The sequence below is a fragment of the Megalobrama amblycephala genome, unplaced genomic scaffold, assembly GCF_018812025.1.
Source record: "Megalobrama amblycephala isolate DHTTF-2021 unplaced genomic scaffold, ASM1881202v1 scaffold383, whole genome shotgun sequence".
In the NCBI taxonomy this organism is placed as follows: domain Eukaryota; kingdom Metazoa; phylum Chordata; class Actinopteri; order Cypriniformes; family Xenocyprididae; genus Megalobrama; species Megalobrama amblycephala.
Window position 1 is genome coordinate 13,609 of NW_025953352.1, and position 18,569 is coordinate 32,177.

At 40.4% G+C, this 18,569-nt stretch overlaps 1 pseudogene; it reads left to right on the forward strand.

Annotated features, from left to right (window-relative positions):
- The first annotated feature begins 10,539 nt into the window (after positions 1-10,539).
- LOC125261246 lies at positions 10,540-13,678 on the forward strand (annotated as a pseudogene).
- The last annotated feature ends 4,891 nt before the right edge of the window (positions 13,679-18,569 follow it).

An 18,569-nucleotide genomic window follows, 5' to 3' on the forward strand; every position in this document is an offset into this window, starting at 1 on the left:
TTCAAATTAACCTCACCCCTAAAATTGACCATTTCGAGAATTTGCCCATTTTACCCTTCTGAGCAACATAATTTCTGATGTAGAGGATGAATAAATGTTGATTTTAGGTATGTTTGTCTGTGCTGTGGTTTTGCTTTAACTAATCAGTGTAAATAGTGTATGTAGATATTTTTATGAACCTTTACAATATGACCAAATGTTGTCTATCTTAAAATTATTTCTATAAACCTTTACAATATGATCATATGTGATGTTTTTTTGTTTTTTATCTTTACAATGTGGCCAGATGTTAGCTGTCAGTATCTTTTTAATAAAACCATATAATGTGAGCTCTTACAATTTAAAGGGATGAAGTATTCTGATTTAAATAGAATAAGTCATGTCAAGTTTGCAAATTAATTCTATCTTGGTTTATTGCATATGAAAATTAAATGGTGAAACATTATCTCTACAAAACTGATTTTAAATAATTCCAGTCGTCTTCACCTACACCCTCTACATGCTGCTCCATCAACTCCTGACAGTCCCATGGTTTACTCTGGCCACTTCTTCATATCGTCTACCAGTTACGGCCGTTAACAGTGACGATATGAGACTATCTGATCGTCGTATAAAGTTTTCTCCGTGCTCCCAATTTGAAACATTTACTGCATTAACGTTATTTGTCATTTCTCTAAAGTTATAGCTCGCTATAAACAATCTTTTAATTACTGATCTAGCTACCGGATGTGCCGAGTCAGTTTAGCGGAAGTCGGATGACAAAATGCGGAAGAGCGGAGAATAAAAAATGGGCGTGGCGGAATAAGGTGAATACGCCATCTTGACAGGCGGTGCGTTCCAAACGGGATATATCGCCCTCCGAAGGGCACTTCGGAGTGAAAATAATCATGGCCGCCATATTGAAGGGTCGTTCCAAACCAAAGTGCTCAAAACTGGCCACTTCAAAGGGCCCTTCGGAATGAAGGATTTCGAAGGGAACAACTGATGGACACTTCGGGCCCCCATGATCCTTTGCACAGGGAAGTTGTTTGACGTCACAGAATGGGTACAGGAGGTTAGGAGTTCGATTTTAACTATAAAGGTATGTATAATATTTTTCTGTACTACTGTAATATTTATACAAGTTAGATTTGGTACATTATTATGGTCAAAATGACATTGTACTTCAAAAAAAAAAAAAAACTTTACGGCTCATTTATCAGTCCATTCAAATGTTTCAAATACATAGATACAATATAGCCTACATGCGGTAAACCTAAAATAAATAAATAATAACGTTAAACAAAAGGCGCAGCTTGCACAATTTATCCTCCTTGATTGTCTCGTTAAGATGACGCTGAAGTGCGTTCCAAAAGAACAGTTTTTTTTACCCCTACACCCTTCATCCCTTCAAAGCTCTCACTCCGGAGGGTAAACCCTCTGAAGGGATTAGGGCATAGGGATGAGCCCTTCCGAATGGAACGCAGGGAGGATCGCGCAGCCTTTCCGCATAGACAGTAAAAGAAATGGACACAGCGACCCCATTGGAACTCAATTGAGAGAAGTGAAGCCCATTTTTAGTGATTTTTAGCACTTCCGTTTCTGACGCGCAGACTCAAACTAAGCTTGATGACGTCCGCAACCTGTCTGACAGATGTAAATCTTCTAGTAGCTGTGCGTGCAAACTGCCATTGTTAATCTTGCAGAGACGGCGAGCTTGAGCAGGGAGTTCTTTGGCGTGAGTGAGCAGGAGTAAGTATTCTGATTAATTATTTTGTATAGTATTTTAAAATGTAACGCCAGTACGCCATATTAAGATAATCACCCCGATTGCCTGCGAGCTTCTCCTCCTGTCTCTACGGTAATTTCTCTACTGTGCGACAGAGAGTCGAGTGGTTATGACGCAATCGTTAGCCTATTTTTACAAAAACTGTTTCTACGGGGCCATAATGTAACATAGAAGGTAATGGAGCCCTTTATACATTGTCGTGTATCTTTAGAAATAAATAATGGACAAATGGAGTCTTTAAACGCCTCAGATGTAAAGTTATTCACTGTCAAAGTGACGCCAAAATGAATGGGAGTCAATGGGGATGCTAACGCAAGTGAAGTTCTGCTACTAGATGGCGGCACCCGGCCGACTTCAACTTCAACTTCCGGTCGACTTCCTTGGGCACTGCCTTTCCGTCATTGAGTTTAGTTCAGTAATTTGTTTTCTGTCATGATTGTGAAAAATTTCACCATTGTATGTCATTAATGCTGCATCGATAATGGCGATAGTAACTCAGATCATTGTTCTGAGAGAGAACTGGACAATGAGCAACGTTTTTTGCCTTTTCTACGTGTAAAAACAGCAAGGGAAGCAGGTCGAAGAGATGACGAGAAGACGCCGGATGGCAAATCTTTTATGGCACTGATTAAACCCACTGCATATCACTCAATAAAAGAATCACATTGCTGAGTGTTTTTTTTAATTTTTGGTTTAATAATTAACATTACCTTTTGCGAGTCTGAGTCTCACTCCGCTCGTGAATTAGTAGAACTTGAACGGGGACATTCAAATGCTTTTAAGAATGAAGAAACGCTTAATGCACCGAGACAAACACAAGATTCTGTACATATCTGTTAAAGCATACTGTGTGGAGAACGCGTTGCGTTCATATTCAGGGCTCGTCTGCACATCTTTTAATATAATGTCATCATAATACACTAAGCCAGCGTTTTTAAAAGGTGCCCTTGCAAGGACTCATTACTAAACTGTTGACAAGCTCCTAGGGTTTTGATTTTGTTTGTCATCTGTTGAAATAAATATAAAAATACAGTGTGTTCATGTCCGTCTGTCCGCTGAGTGACCCATAATCTCTGATTCTCTGGGATCGTGGAAAGGAATATTTACAATGACAACAGTTGTATGCCTACTCAATATGCTCGTTTAAGCATCATTTAAACGTTTCCAACAAATAAATGAATCGATTTTTCTCAGCGTGTTGAACACATACTTTTATTTGGATATTCATATGATGGCTGAAGCAGCAGCGAGCGTCCAGTGTGCGACACGGTAAACAGATGAACATTGTAAACGAAATTCTACAAAACTTCAGTGAAAAAATAAAAAATAAATAAAATTATCATGCGATGCTTCTGTTCCCTGCAAACGATACCCTTAAAAATGTGAATGTTCCACTTAGTGGCAGAAACAAAAAAGGTAAGCAAGTATCTGTATTCATTTCAGTGCAAGTAGTAGGGGGCGATCCTGTCAAAATGGCGGCGCCGTCCCGGCATGCAACACGACATGACGTCGGTTCGTATTCTCTATACCTGTGAAATGTAAATATGCACTGAGGAAATTATTGGATGTCACTTCATCTTAAAAAAAATATTATTAATAGAGGTATGTTTGTTTCCACCAATCGCTTGCACAAGTTAAGGTTACATATGATGACGAAAGCACGTTAGTGCGAGCCCTCCCGGAACCCATAGAGATTGCGTTGCAGCGCCTGCAGTTTGAAAAAAAAGTTCTTTGAATGGAAGTCTATGGGAGCAGTCGGGGCAAATCTCCTCCAGACTGAAATGCCCAAAAAGAGGCGGTACTCCACAGAGCGTGACTCGACGCTGATTGGACTATATCCAGAGGCAGAACTAACAGCCTAGCAGTGACAGCTAGCGTAACTCTGTGGTTGAATGTGATTGAAAAATCCGTCCCCGGCTTTCTCAGTTTGGTGGTGTGTCGCCCTATTGCCCTAATGAAGAAACCGCCCCTGCGAGACAGGAATAAAAAGGAATTGCCTGGAAGGTGATAAGCGAAGAAATCGGACAATCTGGTTAGTTGTAAAATGCTTTGCATGATTGTAGCCGTTGATCATAGCCCACCTGCTCGCTAGCAAAAGCCGACCGGCATAACAGAGTTAAATTGTCGCTACTAGTTTCCAACTGAGAAGATGATTTGTTTATTCAGAGGATCTGTGCAAAAAGACATGGAAGCCCCTCCCATGACGCGAATTCGCGTCTGAACCAAGCGGCAACCTCCCCCTTTCTCTCGTGAAGTCAATACGGAAGTAACTTAAACTGCGATTCATCGACTGGCCGCTAGGGACAGGCTCCAAAAGAGAGCAGAATCTCATAGAGTCCCATGTTAAATTGGCCAAGTTTATAGCAGAAAAAAACATGTTTACAAGTTGGTTCAAATTGTAGTTGGTCTACAGGGAGTGCAGAATTATTAGGCAAGTTGATTTTCTGATCATATTTTTTTCCCAAGCACATTTTACCAATTCCAATCCACATCAATCTTAATAACTACTATTAATATTGTTTTTAATCATTTATAAGTGATATATAATTGTTCATGAAGGCTGGAAATGAAAAATGCCTTATATTCAGGTGTGCAGAATTATTAGGCAAGTTTTCTTTTACAGGCAAAATGAGCCAAAAAAGAGATTTAACTCAGACTGAAAAGTCAAAAATTATTAAATACTCATGAGAAGGACGCAATACTAATGCAATACTAGAAATTGCAAAGTTAAAGCATGACCAAGGGACAGCAAAATGCTCATTGGGTCAGCGGGGTCAGACAAAAACAGGTGGAAAAGAAAAGACACATGTTAACTGCAAAATAATTAAGAATTAAGGTGAAGAATTAAGTGTGAAACCATCAGGAACCCTTTAGTCTCCAGCGCCACCATTTTCCAGAGCTGCAACCTACCTGGAGTCTCCAGAAGTGCAAGGTGTTAGGATCTCAGAGACTTAGGTTAGCTAAAGAATCCTAAAAAATGACCTGCACTTGATAAGAATCACAAGCTGAAGTGTTATAAAATACATGAAGACTGGGTTTTAATAGGGCTTATAGACAGACAGCTTGAGAATGACTCCTGATGGACCAGCACCACATCCTCTTGTACCACTGTTTGAAGAATTTATCCAGAATCTGGCAGTAAGGTGTTTGAGTTCACTTTTAGTCCATCTCTTATCCTGAAATGTCTGTCTTGCAGAGATGGACTAAAAATGATCTTCCAAAACTTACTGCCAGATTCTGGAAGATAAATTCTTCAAACAGTGGTACAAGAGGATGTGGTGCTGGTCCTTCAGGAGTCACTCTCAAGCTGTCTGTTTATAAGGCCTATAAAAACCCAGTCTTCATGTATTTTATAACACTTCAGCTTGTGATTCTTATCAAGTGCGGGTCATTTTTTAGGATTCTTTAGCTAACCTAAGTCTCTGAGATCCTGAGACCTTGCACTTCTGGAGACTCCAGGTAGGTTGCAGTTCTGGAAAATGGTGGCGCTGGAGACTAAAGGGTTCCTGATGGTTTCACACATAATTCTTAATTATTTTGCAGTTAACGTGTCTTTTCTTTTCCACCTGTTTTTGTCTGACCCCGCTGACCCAATGAGCATTTTGCTGTCCCTTGGTCATGCTTTAACTTTGCAATTTCTAGTATTGCATTAGTATTGCGTCCTTCTCATGAGTATTTAATAATTTTTGACTTTTCAGTCTGAGTTAAATCTCTTTTTTGGCTCATTTTGCCTGTAAAAGAAAACTTGCCTAATAATTCTGCACACCTGAATATAAGGCATTTTTCATTTCCAGCCTTCATGAACAATTATATATCACTTATAAATGATTAAAAACAATATTAATAGTAGTTATTAAGATTGATGTGGATTGGAATTGGTAAAATATGATCAGAAAATCAACTTGCCTAATAATTCTGCACTCCCTGTATACTGCTATTTTTGCCCTTCATGACAACTCTGAGGGGGGTGGATTTTTTTTTATAACTTATCCGTTTAAATTATATTAAGCCTTAAAGTTCTGCATAATTAAGGGCGTGGTCACTTGAGTGACAGGTAGATTGCGCTGCTGTCTGTGAGCCGTCATGTTACCTCAGCTGCCGCTGAATTTGACATCTCAGCCGTTTTTGTGCTTTTTTTCTCGATTATTTTATACAATTATAAAATATGGCTTGCTGCATAATATTCGAGACTGATGTGTGTCTGTGTAGATGTGCATGCATGGGGAAGAGACACAGAACACACGTTGTTGGATCGTGGCATTGGCTGAAAGTTTTGGTTGTGAGATTTACTACAATGACAATACCAGGAGGATATACAACTCTGACAGCACTGCTTGGATATTATAACTAAAACTGCTGCACTATTTTGAAAAAAATATACTTTGGACACAGGCACATTTTGTTAGATACGATCGTATACAGTTTTACAACATTAAGGCTGCTCAGATTGCATCCTTTCTTGAAGAACGATGACAGAGAGCAGATCATTCAGAAGAAATGTGAAATGTTTTTTTGCAATGGACACTCATATTTTACCCAAGTGCCACAGATTGGATTCATCTCGCGATCTCTATTTCATTATAAAGGTATGAAGTCCCATTTGATTTTCCATGTTGTTATTTGCACACCCAACACTACTGGTGTTGGAGCATCTATATCTTAAAGAAACACAGTAGATTGACAGTAAACCTTTAGAACGTTCTGATGATAAAACTTATCTTCATTAATATTTTAGATCGTATCTAAGATAGATAGCTCCTTTGACTGCTAACATGGTCACGTCGAGCTAGGCGGGCGTGGTTTCAGCAACCAGTCACATCAGCTCAAACCACCTCCCCGCCTCTTTGCCCATTTTCAGTTATCTGGGAGTGACGTGTGGTGACGCGCAGCTAAGATGGCCGCGGCCTCATTTACGCGTCAAAACTGCTGTTCGGAACTCTATGGGTGACGTCACGGACGCTATGTCCATATTTTTTTACAGTCTATGGTCTGAACACACTTTGTTTAGACGCGTGAATAGAGCGAATTTGACGCGCGTCTGAAGAGTCTGACTTCAAAATGTTCAAGCGTCCAACTAGACACGTCAGACGCGAATTTGACTCCCCAGACGCGTTCGGTGTGAAGGCAGCATTAGCAAAACAAACACTGCTGCTTTTAATGCAATGCTCATCAAACATTGTGTTACAGAGTGGTTCGTCGGGTTGGATTGCTTTCACACCACAAGCGACCGCTCTAGAGTTCGTTTTCAAGTGGGCCCGGACCATCTTGTTCAGGTGATATCGGACAATTTTTTTGTGTGGATGAGAGTGTGAATGCCATGTTCATACATGCCTAAATGAACTAGGGTGCTTCTCATTTTTCTTATTTGTTCATCCTCGTTTCCTTTCCTCATGTCTCAGCTTCACCCCCATAGGATGTGAGGGGAGGATGCAAGGAAAGAAAAGGGAATTGAAGGAAATGTTGTTTATTGGAATGTGCTAGATCACTCGAGCTTCACTTCACAGCGTCATCAGCTGCACTCAAGGATTCTGTCCTTATGTTGTAAAAGTTTGGTTCTTTAAAAAATTCATAATAAATATTAGTAATGCAAGATGCCCCATTGAAATATGTGAGATGTAACTTTTATTTAAACTAAAAGTAAAGCATACATTTAAGTTATTGTGACAGATATGAGGGGGGAGGATAAAGTATATGTGCGTTAGGTTTCTCGAAGAGAAAGACTTCCGCAAAGTATACACCTGTGTATTCTCATTCATAGCTCCTCATGAAGCTTCCTCATTCCTCGTTCCTTGCCTCCTCGCTGTGCAATTAGACAATTGAGATGTCCTTCAAGATGGCTGAGTTCGATCTGTTTCCGGGTCACAGGCTGAAGGATGTAGGAGCGAGGAAACGGGGAAGCATCAATTTGAGTATTGAGAAGCACTAGTCTTGCATAGCCAAAGCTTCATATTGATGGCAGAAGGTCTGGACTCCTTTGCAGCTTTCATCAGCCAAGGACCGGCAAAGACAACATCTGACTGACATGTAAAGCAGCCAATCACAGTTCATTTTGTTCTGCTTCCTGTTTAGGGACTTGAAAATGTAAAGTCAATGTGTGTACGATAACCACCATGCATACAATAAATTATTCGTTCAAGAAGGTTGTGCAAGTTTAATGGTACTGCAAATTTCACATACTTTTGAAAATTCTGCATTTAGTTGATCCTGATAAGCGTTCACAAAGGCTTTCTTCTATGAGGGAGTTTGGGGTCACGACGGCTTTGTTTTCAGGCAGACTGTTGAATGCAACACACATCTGGAATTCCTGGAGAATTCAACCAATTAGATGATGACTTTGGAACTCCCAAAGTGTTTCCATTTTGTGTACCTTATATCAGACGTTCAGCCCTGACATCTGAGGCTGAGACTAAAATGAATCGAACTAAGGGGAAAATGTTCCGAAACAAATGCTCCAAACAAGCCAGGTGTGAAAATGCCCTAAAAGACTTTGGATAAAAACTAGTGCTTGAAGAACAGAAGCATGACACTTTGGCCGGCCTGGTGGTATAATTAATTAAAAGACAGTGGCCCTCATTTATCAAACAATCGTACGGCAGAAAACTGTGCATACGCTCGTTTAAACGCAAAATTTGGCATTTATCAATATGAGCGTAAGCGGTGGCTACAATCAAATCTCACTTCAGGTCTCAGCTTGTGTACATCTGGTGGAGAGTTGTTATGAGAACCTTTAGTTTATTTTCCTGACCGACAATCACTCACTAACCGATCATTAACCATTAAAACGATTAAAATTAAAATTAAATTAGAATAGATGAGTGTCTTAAAATACCACAAATGTTTTTTTTTTTCTTTCCAGGGATTTCGCTTTGTATGCGCAAATGGCTGCATCAACAGAACATTAGGATTCACACATCATGCACCTGCAATGCAAAGAAAATCACATTATACAAGGAATGAAAAATAGGACTACACAAAATATATATTTCACTGAAATAACAGATTAAAGGTGCAATATGTAATATTTTTGCAGTAAAATATCCAAAAACCACTAGGCCAGTGTTATATATTTTGTTCACTTGAGTACTTACAATATCCCAAATGTTTCCAACTATTTGTAAATTGTGAGAAAATTGCAATTTTAACCAAGGCTCCGGGACGTGTGAGGAGTCGCCTGTCAATTGCGTCATACCCGCGTTACCCTTGGTTTCCGGTTTTATTTTGTAGAAACCATGGAAACACCAAAGACACTTTAAAATATTACACATTTTAATAGACAAGGGAACATCTGTTTTTATATATTTATAGACAGAAAACGAATTGTTGTTATATAGCACAACACGTTTAGTCTTATTGTTTAAATTAATTTTCTTGATTTTTTTTTACCATGCCTCAGAGAAAAACACTATTTTGTCAAATAGCTAACATAGCATAATCAGATGCAGCTTTATTTTTATTAACAGTAATACATAATTTTCTCCATCATACAAAATGTTTTAAAATTAATTTAAAATCGATCTAGCTTACTGCAGTGTGTAACAAGTGTCTCTCAGCAGCCGCCGAGCGAACGCACGGAGTAATGTTATGATATTTTCAACACTCAAATGTATCTAATAATAAACAGAGCTGCGTTACCTCATACTCATGACCGGAAAAGTGGAAGCGGCGCGGGTGACTGGCATAATAAAAGTTCTGCTGCTCGTGAGGCGTGTGTTGCGCAATCGCTCCAGCGGCCTCATTCAGCTCCCACAACACTCGGTCCTGCTCTGCTTCATACTACAGTAACGTTAATAATCTCATCCATGAACATGAGTTCTTCCTGACTCCAATCCCTATTCTTTTGCACCGTCCATTGAGATGGAGATCACATGTCCCAAGATTCCACTCTAAAACTTGGCGTCATCAAGCTACACCTTTGTTTTGAATAGGCTTCTAGCGAACTCTAGCGCACAAAATTATTACATAATTGTACCTTTAATAAAACAAAAGAGAAAAACTGCATCAAGAAGGGCTAGTACAGGCTACGCTCATTTGATGCATTGTATTCGTTTTCTTTAATTAAATCCAATTGATTGCGTGGGCGCCTCACTCACACTGTCACAATCACCAGCCTCTTGTTCATTGACATTCACACATGAACTACATTTCCCATAACTCTCTTCCCATTATTTGGATCATGCATGATTGTTTCCACCTGTGGTTCATTATCTTGTTTGTCTTTGTCTGTTTAAGCTGTGTTCTCATTTGGTTTGGTGCGTAGTCTTGGTAATGTTACCACTGCATTTCTGAGCACCTGTATTCTTGTTTTAGTGTTTCATGTTCTCTGCCTGTGTTCTTGGATTCTGCCTAGTTTGGAATGCTGTGTGTATTTGACCATGTGCCTGTTTTGACTACTCATTTGGATTGTCCTAAATAAATGCTGCACGTGGATCTTCACTCAAGTCTTTTTAGCAGTGTGTTCGTAAAACACACGCAGACCCAACATATCAGTTCTAGAGTTGCTAGCTTTACATTTTAGCCATTTATCAGCAAACTAAATGCAGAGAAAGTTAACACTGCTCAGTTTAATGGTCCGCTATACATCTGTACCATTCAGCGCGCAACGCCCAACCAAACAAATTTTTGCGCATGCGAAGGATGATGTTTTACATGGATATTGAAACAAGAATGAAATACAAAACCTTAGCTTACATAATGAACAATAGTTCAGAAACCAATAAATGTTACATCACAAATATGGAAACATTTGGATTCCTCCCGAATAAGAAAGCCGAATGGGTCGCCTGGGTGAGAGTGTATGATGCTTGAAAGACCCGAAACACTCCGTGACCCCAGGTAACATCACTGATGATGTGTCGAGTCGATGTATGTTACAAGCTTCTGTCTGGAACAACCAGTGACGATCAGGAATAGACTGATTGACAACCGAGAACAGAGTGGTGGCAGCTGGAGAGACAGCGGACAGCTCGGAGAGACGGCAACGGGGTAGGGAGGGTTAGCAGCCCAACCTGCATCTTCTGAGAGGAAGAACCCATTTTCACAAGCTACAGATCGACCTATGGAGTTATACCCCCAGGGATCCCCGAGAGGGGGTGAGGATGAGGATCCCACTCGGACAGACCAAAGAATACAGACACACAGCGATGGAAACATGACGACAAGCGCACAATGCTTTTGCGGCAAAGTGTGCAAAAACCCACATGGCCTGAAAATCCACCTGGCCAAGATGAGATGCATGCGGATGGTTCCTGTATCACAGTGCTCAGGGAACACCCCTGGTGAGACGCAGGAGGAGCTAGGCCCAGCTGGAAGGAGATCTAGGAGGTGATCAAAATGGCCAGAGCAAGCTCAACCCCAGGACCTAGTGGGGTACCTTACAAGGTTTATAAGAACTGCCCGAAGCTACTCCACAGGCTCTGGAAGATCCTGAAGGTCATATGGAGGAGGGGAAAGGTTGCTCAGCAGTGGTGGTATGCAGAAGGGGTGTGGATTCCAAAGGAGGTAGAGTCAAAGACTATCAACCAGTTCAGAAACATCTCGCTGCTCAGTGTTGAGGGGAATATATTATTCAGCATTGTTGCTAGGCGGCTGACCGATTACCTCCTGAGGAACTCGTACATTGACACCTCTGTGCAGAAAGGAGGGATCCCGAAGGTGCCGGGGTGTCTGGAGCACACAGGCGTGGTCACACAGCTGATCAGGGAAGCCCGGGAGAACAAACGCCTATGAATCCATACCGCACAAACTGGTTGAGGAGGCCCTGTGCCGGCACCACATCCCAGACAAGTTTAGAGACCTCATTCTGGACTACTACGAACAGTTTCAGTCTGAGAGTCTCTGTGGGGTCTATAACATCAGACTGGCACAGGCTTGAAAAGGGGATCATCACTGGGATGCACAATTTCAGTGATATTATTTGCACTTGCCATGAACATGCTGGTAAATCTGCAGAGGTCCAGTGCAGAGGTCCCCTCACCAAGTCCAGGTATTCGCCAGCCGCCCATTAGAGGCTTTCATGGATGACCTGACGATGACAACACCACACATCCCAGGGGGCATGTGGATCCTGAAGGGCTTGGAAGAGATGGCCTCCTGGGCTCGCATGTGCTTCAAGCCAGCAAAGTCTAGATCTCTGGTGTTGAAGAAAGGAAAGGTTACCAACAAGTCCCGCTTCACACTTGGCACGACCCAGACACCATCAATCACTGAGAAACCAGCAAAGAGCTTGGGAAAGGTGTTCGACTGCAGCCTGAAAGATACAGCAGCCATCCATGCAACCAACCTTGAACTGGAAGGCTGCAGTGGACAAGTCAGGCCTACATGGCAAGTTCAAGGCCTGGATTTACCAACACTGGCATCCTCCCATGGATTCTCTGGCCCCTCCTGATTTATGAAGGTTCCAATCTCCACCATCGAGGGCTTTGAGAGGAGAGTCAGCAGGTTTCTACGGAAGTGGCTGGGCCTACCTCGAAGCCTGAGCAGCATTGCTCTGTATGGCCAGAGCAACAAGCTGAAGCTCCCCATCAGCAATCTGAATGAGGAGTTCAAGGTAGGCCGTGCCAGGGAGGTGCTGCAATACAGAGAGTCACAAGACCCGAAGGTCTCCCAGGCTGGGATCGAGGTGAGGACAGGGCGGAAGTGGAGGGCAGCAGAGGCGGTGGATGTGGCTGAGTCACAGCTACGGCACAGGGCACTGATAGGAGCAGTGACTCATGGAAGAGCTGGCCTGGGTAATGGCACAACATCTCGCTACAACAAGGCACAGGGGAAGGACAGAAGATCACTGGTGCAGCAAGAGGTGTGGGTAGCAGTAGAGGAGGAGCGGGCCAGCAGGATGGTTGGAATGCAGCAGCAGGGAGCCTGGACAAGATGGAAGCATGCAGTGGACTGTAGAGTGTCATGGGCAGAGCTGTGGAAAGCAGACCTCCATTGCATACAGTTCCTGAATCCAGGCTGTCTATGATGTATTACTGAGCCCTTCCAACCTGTTCATCTGGGGAATGGTGGAGTCACCAGCCTGCAGCCTCTGCCTAAAGAGGGGGACCCTGGAGCACATCCTCAGCTGCTGTCCGAAGGCCCTGGGTGAGGGTTGCTACTGTTGGCGCCATGACCAAGTTCTGAAGGTCATAGCGAATACCATCAGCTGTGGAATTGGCCACTGTAAGTGCCTCCGCCCAGTGAAGAACACCATTGCTTTCGTCCGGGCTAGGGAGAAGCCACCATTAGCAGCTACACCTCATCTGGCCTGCTAGCAACAGCACGAGACTGGGAGTTGAAAGTTGATCTGGGGAAGCAACTGAAATTCCCAGAAGCTGTCGCCACCTCAACACTGCGGCCTGACATGCTACTCATCTCAGAGACCTCCAAGCAGATCGTTCTCTTGGAACTCACTGTACCCTGGGAGGGCCGTATCGAGGAGGCCAATGAAAGGAAGAGGGCAAAATATGCTGAGCTAGTGGAGGAGTGCCGGAACAATGGGTGGCGAGCGCGGCGTGAGCCCATCGAGGTGGTATGCAGAGGCTTTGCTGGCCAGTCTCTCTGCAGGGCCTATAACATCCTGGGCATCATAGAAGCCAGTAAGCGAAGGGCCATCAAGGAGGTCATGGAGGCAGCAGAAGTTGCCTCAAGGTGGCTGTGGATAAGGAGAGGAGAACCATGGTTGGGGTAGAGCTACCTGGACACAAGCTGGGGCCTGATCAACCCCAGCTGGGTCACCTGGGTGAGAGTGTATGATGCTTGAAAGACCCGAAACACTCCGTGACCCCAGGTAACATCACTGATGATGTGCCCAGGTTGCATCGAGTTGATGTATGTTACAAGCTATGTCAGCCTAATTCAGTTTTGCTTTAAATAAATTCATTTCTGCTTTATAATTAATGCCACTATAGCCTAATTTGTGTTTCAATTTATAATATATAGCTACTTATTTTTTGTTCTTGTTCTGTTCTGAATATAATAAATTTAAAGGATTTTCTGTGGAGTGACGTACTAAAATAACCAAGTTTATATATGTTATGTATATATATATATGTTATGTATATATATATGTTTGCAATTACGAGGTTGAGGGGTGTTTTTAGAGTAAGATAAATGTATTTTTCATGCGATTACTTCCTCTTCATGGCCGGGTTACGTTTCTAAACTATTGAAGCTAAACTGTTAAGTTTCTAAACTATAGGGCGAGGCTTTTAAAATTTGATGCGTGAATGACATCAGCCACCACATTTATCAACACCCGTTCATTCATGTGAGGGGATTGTATGGAAGGCCGTAAAGACAAATTAGATGTTATGTGTACAGACATTATATAATGCGTGGATGTGTAATTGCATCTAAACATTATTTCGTGTACAGACGTTAATGTTTTGGTCCAATGGAAAGGCCGAAGACTTGAATATTTGCATAAAATTAATTAAACATATAATAGTGACATAAATATCTACCTAAGGACATGTCATTAATGAATAATGCATATAAAGGTGACGTGCCATTGTACGTACCATAGCACAAGGTTGCATGTCAACACTATCTATGGTCACATCATAATCGTGGTGTTACGAATGAAGGAGGAGGAAGTCTTTCAAAATACATGCGGCAGAGAGGAATCATGGCTTTGAGAAACTTTTGTGAACAATTGCAAGCAAATTTTTCATAAATGTTCTCACTTGTGTCTATCAGATAAACATGGGCACCTAACATCTTTTAATCTGTATATTAAAAAAAAAACATTCCTTCAAAAACCATAGTTGGAAATACAAAAGACCTTGAACATTTATATCACCCTATTTCTATGCTGGTGACACCATTGCTTTGTGTATGTTAAGCAGCATCACACGACCAAGAGTGCTGTTTTCCTAAATACCATGACGATTTGAAAATGTGACACTGATTTCATAGAACAGTTTAATACACAAGTAGTTAAAATTAAGTCACTTACATTTTAGATGCAATATTGACTATTTTTGTTCTGTTTTAGCAGCGAAAATAGTTCCAAACAAAGACCACTGCAAAATGGTTTCCATTACTGAACGATTCAGTGTTTTGAACAAATCGCTTGAGGTCAAAAAAAATCTTTTTTATGGAACGCACTTCTGCGTCATCTTAACGAGACAATCAAGGAGGACAGTGTGCAAGCTGCACCTTTTGTTTTACGTTAGTTTATTTATTTATTTTTGGTTTATCGCACCATATAATATATTGTGTCTATGTATTTGAAACATTTGAATGGACCGATAAAGGGAGCCATAAAGTATTTTTGTTGAAGTATAATGTCGTTTTGACCATAATAATGTACCAAATCTAACTCATATAAATATAACAGTAGTATAGAAAAATACTATACATACATTTATAGGTAAGATCAAACTCTGAGCTTCCTGTATCCATTCTCTGATGACAAACAACTTCCCTGTGCAAAGGATCATGGGGGCCTGAAGTGTACATCAGTTGTACCTTTCGAACCAGGCCCTTTGAAGTGGCCAGTTTTGAGCACTTCGGTTTGGAATGACCCTTCAGTATGGCAGCCATGATTGTTTTCACTCCGAAAGTGCCCTTCGGAGGGTGATATACCTCTTTTGGAATGCAACGAAAGATTCAATGACCCACTCATAACTGCCTCATTCTTGAATAAATCAGTCGTTTGAGCAAATCGTTTGATGAATGACTCAGTGACTCACTCATTAAGATGGTCACCTGCCGCCACCTACTGGTGGTTTAATTTCATGTTTAAAAGTATCATTCCAACATTTCTTGTATATTCCAAAAATATTTAAAACAATCTCATAACAACATTTAATGCAGTTGTAATTTTTCAGTGTAAATGATTTAATTTGATAGGTAAGTTCTATAGTGTCTTACTATTCTAATTTAATTTATTGATCAAATTTAGGAATTTAAAATGAAAGATGAAGCATACATTTGATAAGATTTGGTTGGTGCCCTTTAAAGATAAAAAAAAAAAAAAAAAAAAAAATCCCTCTGGGTAATTTTCACAGATATGCAGATTTAAATATGTCAAAGCAAATTTTTTACTTGGACAAGTGACAAGAAAGCATATATATATATATATATATATATATATATATATATATTACATATATATATATATATATATATATATATATATTACACACACACACACACACACACACACACTTTACAGTAAGGTACACAGGTACACTGATTATCTCAGCTTGATTATGGAAGTGGCAATTTGAATCAAACCATGTTTTAACAAGCTAAAATAAATAATACCAAATAAATTAATAAGATAAAATAAATATCACACGTTTATGTATTTTAAACCTCTTATCTAATTAGCCTACCTTGAAAACTGAAATAAAAATCATGAGACTTATAATACATATAATAATATATTCATTATATAATTATTATAATTAATTATACTTTATTAATTTTAGTTATTCTGAACAGTATATTATGTTAAAACGAACAATTAAATATATATTAACAATTACAATTATATATATAAAACAATTAAATATATATTATATATTTTATATAAATTAAATGTAATAAAATATTATACATTGATACATTAAAAAAATGTAAGGTTTGCAGTGCTAGTGGATGTGACTTTTATTTTGATAGCGGAAATCTTAAGTTTTCACATCTACACGCAATTACGCGTACACGCATTATATATTCTATACACAAAATAACATGTTTAGCCGCAATTCGAGTACACACGTTATAACGTCTGTACACATAGTGTCTAAAGACATATTTGTCTTTATGGCCTTCCATAGAATTGGCCGCATACGAAAGTTTAATGAATCACACGTGAGTGTTGTTGTAAGCTGATTTTTTTTGTTCAGATGTACATTGGTTTCTATGTTCGACTGATAAATGAGGGCCACTAAGTGTAGTGCAGTTCTTCTAAATCTCTAGTGAACTTAGAGAAGGATAGCACTGTTGGGCCACAGCAGTCATGATTAAATATATGGCATAGTAGACCTTAGCTTAATTGGGGTTTCTGAAAGACTGGAGATAATGAGCAAGTGACATGAAGGCCAAGTATAGTAACCCATACTCTGAATTTGTCCTCTCCATTTAAACCCATCCAAGTTAGTGCACACACACACATTAGGAGCAGTGAGTAGTGACCACAAACACACACTACAAGCCGTAGACACACACCCGGAGCAGAAAGGTTAGGTGGTTAGGTGGGCAGTTCAAAGGCACCTCAGTTGTGGGTATTGAGTGTGGAAGAGAAATCTATTCATTCACTCCCCCACTTACATTTTCCTGTTGAGAATTGAGAATCGAACCCACAACCTTCAGGTTACCAGTCTGACTCTCTAACCATTAGGCCACAACTGCCCCTGAGCAGGAGATAAGTGCCAGTCTGAAAGGCATCAACTTTAAACCGATGTAAACGACTGCTAATATGGTTGGGCTGTCAACAACGTATGTGAGTGTCTGACCCCCTAGATAGAGAAGAGGAAATGTGAACATTTATATATTGTACATTTATATCAAGGCAAAATAGATGATGGATCTCCCGTAGTGGAAGAGGGAGCTCCAGCTGACCTATGATGGTCTACCAAAGAGTGAAAGACAGGAGGTTGCTCTTCAGCACACCTTATTCTTTTATATTAGACAAGCAGTGATTCTACAGCTCGGTTGTGTTGGTTAGATGTGAGAAGGAGCGTAACTGGTCAGTGACTACTAACATTTTAAAGACAAAGACTGAAGAATGGATAGGACTTAGTTTAATGGTGACTGTCCCTTTGAACACACTTCAGAAGCAAGAATAGCAGCTACACAAGTGCCAAATCTGATGGAATGGGGGAACAATTCTCACCTTTGTCTTCATCAACATTGAGGATAAGAAGAATAACAAATTGGTCAGTTTGGTTATAAATGCTCTTTTTCCTTAAAGAGTTAGTTCACCCAAAAATGGAAATTATCCCATGATTTACTCACTCTTAAGCCATCCTAGGTGTATATGACTATCTTCTTTCAAACGAACACAATCAGAGTTATATTTAAACATCCTGGCTCTACCAAGCTTTATAATTGTAGTGAACCATTGGTAGAGATGATGGGGGGCCTGTTTTGAAGCCCAAAATAAATGCATCCATCCATCATAAATATAATCCATACAGCTTGAGGTGCGATGGGTTTTTGTAAGAAAAATATCCATATTTAAAACTTTATAAAGCTTCCAGCGGACGACCATATGCATACTGTGCAAGTCGACTTGCGCCAAATGAGTAACCCCTGAAGGAGTAGGAGTAGCGAAAGCTTAGACCTTTTTTTTTTCGGGCTTCAGAATGCTCCCATTCACTACCATTATAAAGCTTGGAGGAGCCAGATATTTTTAAATATATCTCTGATTGTGTTAATCTCGAAGAAGATCGTCATATACTGTACACCTAGGATGGCTTGAGGGTGAGTAAATCATGGGATAATTTTTATTTTTTGGTGAACTATCCCTTTAATGCTTGGGGCCAACAGCCAATCAGAGTATTGTCATGAACTTCTTAAAGGTCCCGTTTTTGAAGCTTTGATTGTGTTTATAGTGTGCAATATAACATGTGTTCATCGCAAAATGTGTACATTCCCCCAAGAATCTTTGTGTTCTCTCGCAAAACCTGTAGGAATTAATGCAAAAGTTTTACGAGTGAATACAAAGTTTCTTGGGGGAACACAAAAGTTTTGCAAGGTAACTATTAAAAAGTAAATGCTTCTCCATTTACGTGTTTACAACCTGTCACTCACATGAGATCAACCAATAGCAAACCACAACCATCCAACCAATTCCCCCCTGGACAAAATA